General features: G+C 37.8%; 1 non-coding gene and 1 pseudogene across 1 annotated transcript; one reads left to right on the forward strand and one right to left on the reverse strand.

Annotated features, from left to right (window-relative positions):
- The first annotated feature begins 3,530 nt into the window (after positions 1-3,530).
- LOC143625004 (pentatricopeptide repeat-containing protein At3g12770-like) lies at positions 3,531-5,296 on the forward strand (annotated as a pseudogene).
- Positions 5,297-5,811: 515 nt separating this feature from the next.
- Positions 5,812-5,882, reverse strand: TRNAG-GCC (transfer RNA glycine (anticodon GCC)). Its single transcript has one exon. It is a non-coding gene; the product is annotated as a tRNA-Gly (tRNA).
- Between the last annotated feature and the right edge of the window lie 472 nt (positions 5,883-6,354).

The raw sequence follows: 6,354 nt of genomic DNA on the forward strand, positions 1-6,354 counted from the left end.
CGGCCATCGAATGGAAGTTTTATGGTGGCGAGGATGATATATATAGGGTGTGAAATGGTGGCAAACGACGGGGAAGCGGTGGTTTGAAACGGCACAATCCCAAGCGACGCGATTGTTGGCTGCCAACTGCTGTGTAGTAACCGTTTGTTGAAGACGGAAAGAAGAATCACTATCATTTTTCTAATATAATATGTACTTATATGTTATGAGAAAAAGGTTGGTTTCTAATATAATAATTCTATCAACTAATATGTTTAGAGAAAAAGGTTGGAAAATAGGTTTCCAACCAATTTTAAATGTAGTTATTAGAATAATAAATTCAGGCTAAAATAGTTTACAATAAAATCATTATAAACTCAAAATTGTTTTTATTTTTTCGGTTTTGTTGTTTGATCTTAACATGGCGCCATGGCATTTGCCGCCCAAATTTGTTAACAACCAGGAAAGACTTTATTAATAGAAAAAAAGCATAGCAAGACGCTACGCCAACAACACCCAACATTCAATTAAAACCACAAGACATAACCTAAACCTCCTAATACGGGTAAGTAGTAAACCGAATTAACTGAATCGAAACCGAATTAACCGAATAAACCAAACCGAAAAAATCGAACCAAAACATTAACCGACGGCTAATTTTTTGTTTTTTTGAAAAACTGAATTTTCGGTTTCGGTTTGCTTTTCCATTTTTAAAAAACTGAAAAAAACCGAGCCGAACCGATATGCGTTTTTACTTAAATATTAATACATTTTATGTGTGTTTTAGATGTTATGACCGGAAATAAAACGCCAAAAGGATCTACCGTTGATGGTGATGAAGATTATGAAGATGAAGAAGATTGGGAGTAAACTTTGAAGATGAATAAGATGATGAATGAAGATTGGAACTAAACTTTTAGTGTTTTTGATTAAGAACTTTGTTGAATTTTAAACTCTAGTACTCTTGCAAGTTTGTATTCATATGGTTTCACGTAACAAATGCCTATTTTTGTGTTTTGAATCTAATATGCATTTTCATTTTTTTGGAATTTTTTCCCAATGCCTACACACACACACACAAAAAAAAAACAATTATAACCGAAACCGAAAAAACCGAAAACCGAACGATTTGTGTATTTGAAAAACCGACCTTTCAGTTTCAATTTCACCTAAAACCGAACCGAACCCTGCTCAGCCATACCTCCCAAGACACCAACGTAGACCTTTACCTATTCCGGATCCATAAAAAATCAAGAACTTTGATCTTCTCAATCAAGTCTGCCACAAGAACCGGTTTCCCTTCAAACACCAAGTGTTCCTAACCTTCCACAAGCACCATATCGAGATTAAAGTTACAGCATGGAACATCTTAGTCTTCCTTTTTGCAAAACCCAAAAATTTACATTGCTCTAAGATATCCCGGACGCTAAAAGCATAAATACTTAGGATCTTACACCATTGCGAAATCACCTGCCAAATTGTTTGAGCAAGCCCACATGAGACAAATAAGTGTTTGGCGGTTTCCTCGACTTCCCCGCATATCAGACATACAACCGACGAAACATCCAAGTTTCGACTCGCTAACGTGACTCGTGACGGAAGACGGTCTAAAACGAACTTCCACGCAACCACCACCACCTTCAAGGGGGGTCCAATTATTCTGATCGAATGCATACTCCGGAGTTTAACCGTTTGATGTATAAGTTGCTTAGATATATTCAATTAAAGCACCAATGTTGTGACTCAGTAAAACTAAGCATACCAACACAAGATATTTCATTGTATGCATAAGAAAACAGGTTACACAGGAAATGGGAATAGAATTCAGCAAAAGCCTTGTTTAGAAAAAAAGCTCGAGCCTAGTTGAGCAGCTTAGGCTTTGCTCGGCTCTGAGCCTCTGCTGGTTCACAACCAAGTCCTGTTAAACATTTGGACAAGACAAACGCTCCGAACTCATGTCATGTTGCCCACAAAGCCATCAAACGCTCTTGCACCTCGTCTTCATCTTCTCATAAGCTAAGCTTGAAAATGAGCCGAATCTGAGCTCAAAAAACAACTCATAAGCCGAGCTCAAGCTCGAACTTTAGGAAAGAGCTCGAAACAAGTTAAGTTTAGGCCCTCATAAGCAGTGTTGTAAAAATCGCTAGTCGGACGGTGGGGTGGGGACTAGCGATTAGTCATGATTAATCGAGATTAGTCAGGATAAATCGGATCGGACATTAATGTATAATCTTCACTTTTATATATGAACACACACATTTTTGTGTAATTTTTAATTTTATACATACACAAACACATTTTGACAGGAAATTGGCCTGAATATCAATGGAAGTCGCTGATTTTTGCTAGAATCTCGCCAAAAACTGCTGATTTTGGCCGGAATCTCATCGGAAATCGCCGATTTTTGCCGGAACCTTATCAGAAAAGCCGATTAAGTCAAATTAATCATGAGTTTGGTCGGATTTGACAATTGACCGATTAATTGGCCGATTAGCCCAAAATTAACCAATAAAGTGGTGACTCGCGATTAATCAATAATTAATCTACGTCTAGCCGGGATTTTTGCAACTTCGCTCGTAAGTAAAACGGATTTTTTTTTTAAATGGTGTGAATTAGGAAAAAAATTAGGTTAACGGGGAAGTAAAAAAAAAGGATTTTAGTGTATCCGCTATTGAGAATAGCGGATTAGGAGCAAAAGTTTATAGGATCCACTGCTGTCAATGACAGATCACACTAACCAATAGCCGCTGCTGTCAAGGCCGTTCACACCTAATCCGCTATTGAGAATAGCGGATTATGTTATACACGTTCCTAACCCAGTTAACAAACTAACTAACCCCACTAACCAAACTAACCCGCCATTACCAATGACGGATTAGGAAGAATAACTTTTTTATAAAAACCTAATCCACTTTTGAGAATGGCGGATTAGGAAATAATTTTTTTAAAACAAAACCTAAACCGCTCTTGCAAATGGCGGATTAGGAGTTACGAATTAATGGTAGCTTGTGTTTGCTATGGTCATCGTCTTCTTCTTCTTCATAAACAGCTCACACGGGTCCATTGGCAGTAGGCATGTGAAACCTTTACACTTTCCAGCCTTGCATGTGAACAGATAAGGGAATCCAAGACAACCTTACAATAATGGCCTTGCATGCATGCAGCTTTACAGCCTTGCATATGGCAGCTAATGGACACCATCACCATTCAATGTTTACAGCTTTACAGTACAATAATGGATGTAGTACAAGTGTACAACACATATCTCTCACTTGTTCTCAGCCATTTGATATAGTTAGGTTCGTTGTTTATAGTTAGGTTAGTTTGGTTAGTGGGGCTTGTTAACTGGGTTAGTAACGGGTATAACGTAATCCGCTATTCTCAAGTGTGATCCGTCATTGACGGCAACGGATCCTACAAACTTTTCATCAAAATCCTTTTTTTTTACTTCCCCGTTAACCTAATTTTTTTCCTAATTCACACCATTTCAGGCTTGGCTCAGCTCGGCCACGTTAAACATTTGGCGATGACAAATGTTCTGAACTCATGTCATGCCTCACCGTCGTCTTCATCTTCTGCAACTCTTAACCAAAACCCAATCTCTAAAACTAACCCAACAAGCCCATGCTCGAGTCTGCTACCTGGGTCTTCACCAACACCCAGTCATCTCAACACGCCTCATCAACGCCTACTCTCATTCCAACAATCCCATTCAATCTCGAACTCTTTTCAACTCAATCGAACTCAAAGACGTCTGTTTATGGAACACATTACTCAACGCCTACGTAAACAACAACCTCCATCATGAATGCTTCACCATATTTCATAACATGAGTGTTAATTCTTCACCTGACGAGTTCACATTCTCGACTCTGGCTAAAATCTCCGGCGAAATCACCGGAAAATGGGTGCACGGGAAGTGCATTAAGCTTGGGTTGGTAATGGATACCGTGTTAGTCAATTCAATTATGTCGATGTATTGTAAATGTGATAGAATACAAGATGCACGCCAACTGTTCGACGAAATGCCTGAAAGAACTGTTTTTCATGGAATATAATGTTGGCTACTTATGTTAATACCGAAAACCCGTTTTCGGATTGTGAAGTCTGGGAGTTTGTGAAGAATATGTTATCTGAAGGCCGAAAGCCTAACGGGTTTACATTATCTAACTTGATTTTGCTGTGTGGAAATCGGCTCGGCCGGTTTGATCATGGACGGGAGCTTCATTGTTACATTATACGAAAGATGGACCTTGATGTCGACTCGGGTATTCACTTAAACTGTTGTTTGATTGATATGTATTCACGACGTGGGAAAATAAGCTCGGCCCGCAATGTTTTCGACCAAATGAGGTTCGAAAACGTGTTTGCGTGGACTGCGATGATGAATGGTTATTTACAAATCGGAGAACCTGAAGTAACTGTAAACCTGTTTTGTGAAATGCAAAGAACGAGTGAGGTGGAACCGAATGAGGTGTCGGTTCTAACGCTTCTCCCTGCTTGCAGCTTAACTGCAGGGTTATTAGGAGTACAACTAGTTCATGGGCTTTCTGTTAAAACGGGTTTCGTTAATCACACATCTTTATGCAATTGTTTAATAGATATGTACTCCAAGAACGGTCTTTTAACCTCCGCAAGAAAACTTTTTGACCACGATTGTCGGTCAAAAAATGCAATTTCATATGGGTGTATAATAACCGGATGCGGGTTACACGGGGATGGCCAAGAAGCAGTTAATTTATATGATAAAATGGTTAAAAACGGGATCAAACCGGATGCAGTCAGTGTGGTTGGAGTTCTTTCTGCTTGTAGCAAATCGGGCCTGGTTGAAAAAGGTCTTGATGTTTATAACAAGGCGGTGAGTGTTTACGGGGTTAAACCGACGGTTGAGATGTGTTCTTGTGTGGTTGACTTGTTGGGACGGTCGGGTCAACTCGATGAAGGCTTGAAGTATATAAAGTCAATGCGTTTAAAACCGGGACCGAGTGTTTGGGGGGCTCTTGTTAGTGGTTGTGTGGGTGATGCAAACTATGAGACTAGAGTTTTGGGTTATAAATCACTTATTGAGATCGAGCCTGAAAACACGTCTAATTATGTGTCGCTTTCTAATGTTTATGCAAGTAGCGGAAAGTGGGATTGTGTTGGTGATATAAGAAGAGTGATGAAAGAAAGAAAGTTGAGGAAGGTGGCTGGGTGCAGTTGGATTATAGTTAATAGAAAAACTCATAGTTTTTTAGTTGCTGATAAATCTCATCCTGCATGTGACAAGATCTATGATATCTTGAATGAGTTGATTCTAGTGATGAAAAGACCTTGATGCTAAAGATGCGCAAAATTTGTAGTATCAGAATTTGTGAATGGCCATTCATTTTTAATTATTATAGACAATAATGTATTTTTTTTTATTGTTTATATTGATTTAGAATTTGTTTTATTTGTTATGTGTCTTAGAGCATTCTTATCCGGTTTGCTAAATTTTTGTGAGTGAAGTTTGTAAATTATAGGGTGGAGAGAGAAAATGTAGTGATTGTTTGTAAATTTGGGGAAAGGATAATGATTTTTTGTAAATTATAAGGTGAAGAGAGAAAACTATAATAATTAAAGTACAAAAAAATATATTATTTAATTAAACAGAAAGAGAGAAATGTAGTGTTTTTAGTGTAATTATAGAGATACGGATAGAGAACCGGATGAGAATGTTCTGTATGCATAACTGAGACAAATGAAACTATATTAAAAAATTAATTGCTCAGAGTTGCCTTAATTTCATCAATTGAAGATGTAGAGCAATGGACCCAACCATTGCAACGGCTTGATCATCACAGCAAATGATGCACCAGCCGGGAATCGAACCCGGGTCTGTACCGTGGCAGGGTACTATTCTACCACTAGACCACTGGTGCTTGATGGTTAACTTTAGTAGTAAGTTGTATAAAAGTGCCTTTGTTGCCTGTGGATATATCTATATTGAACTGATAACAAAAGTAAAATTTATTTAATTTTATAATTAAAAATTGATGTTAAGGATATCTTTATTTAAAGTTATAACATTTATACTCTTTAATAATATTGAACTGGATCATAAAGAGTATTCTCAAATTATTTACTTACATATTAACAGTTTGGATCATAAGTATTCTTATGGTTTTGTTAAGAAGAATCAATTATGGTTAGGGATGTTCATGGGTCATCCACTAGACCGAAGCCATTTTAGCATGTCGAGACCATCTATTAGAAAATCATGTATCGAAAACTGGATCGTTTATACCTCAACTGGTTCTTGCTCAAAAGAGCTAGAATGCTTAGCATGCACACTGTTAGCTTGTGACAAAAATATGATTATAAAGGTTAAAGAAACTAATCCACACACCTCAC

This window comes from Bidens hawaiensis, unplaced genomic scaffold (assembly GCF_021521415.1).
Source record: "Bidens hawaiensis isolate Kalapana, Puna unplaced genomic scaffold, B.hawaiensis_p1.1 tig00004020_1, whole genome shotgun sequence".
Taxonomy (NCBI): Eukaryota; Viridiplantae; Streptophyta; class Magnoliopsida; order Asterales; family Asteraceae; genus Bidens; species Bidens hawaiensis.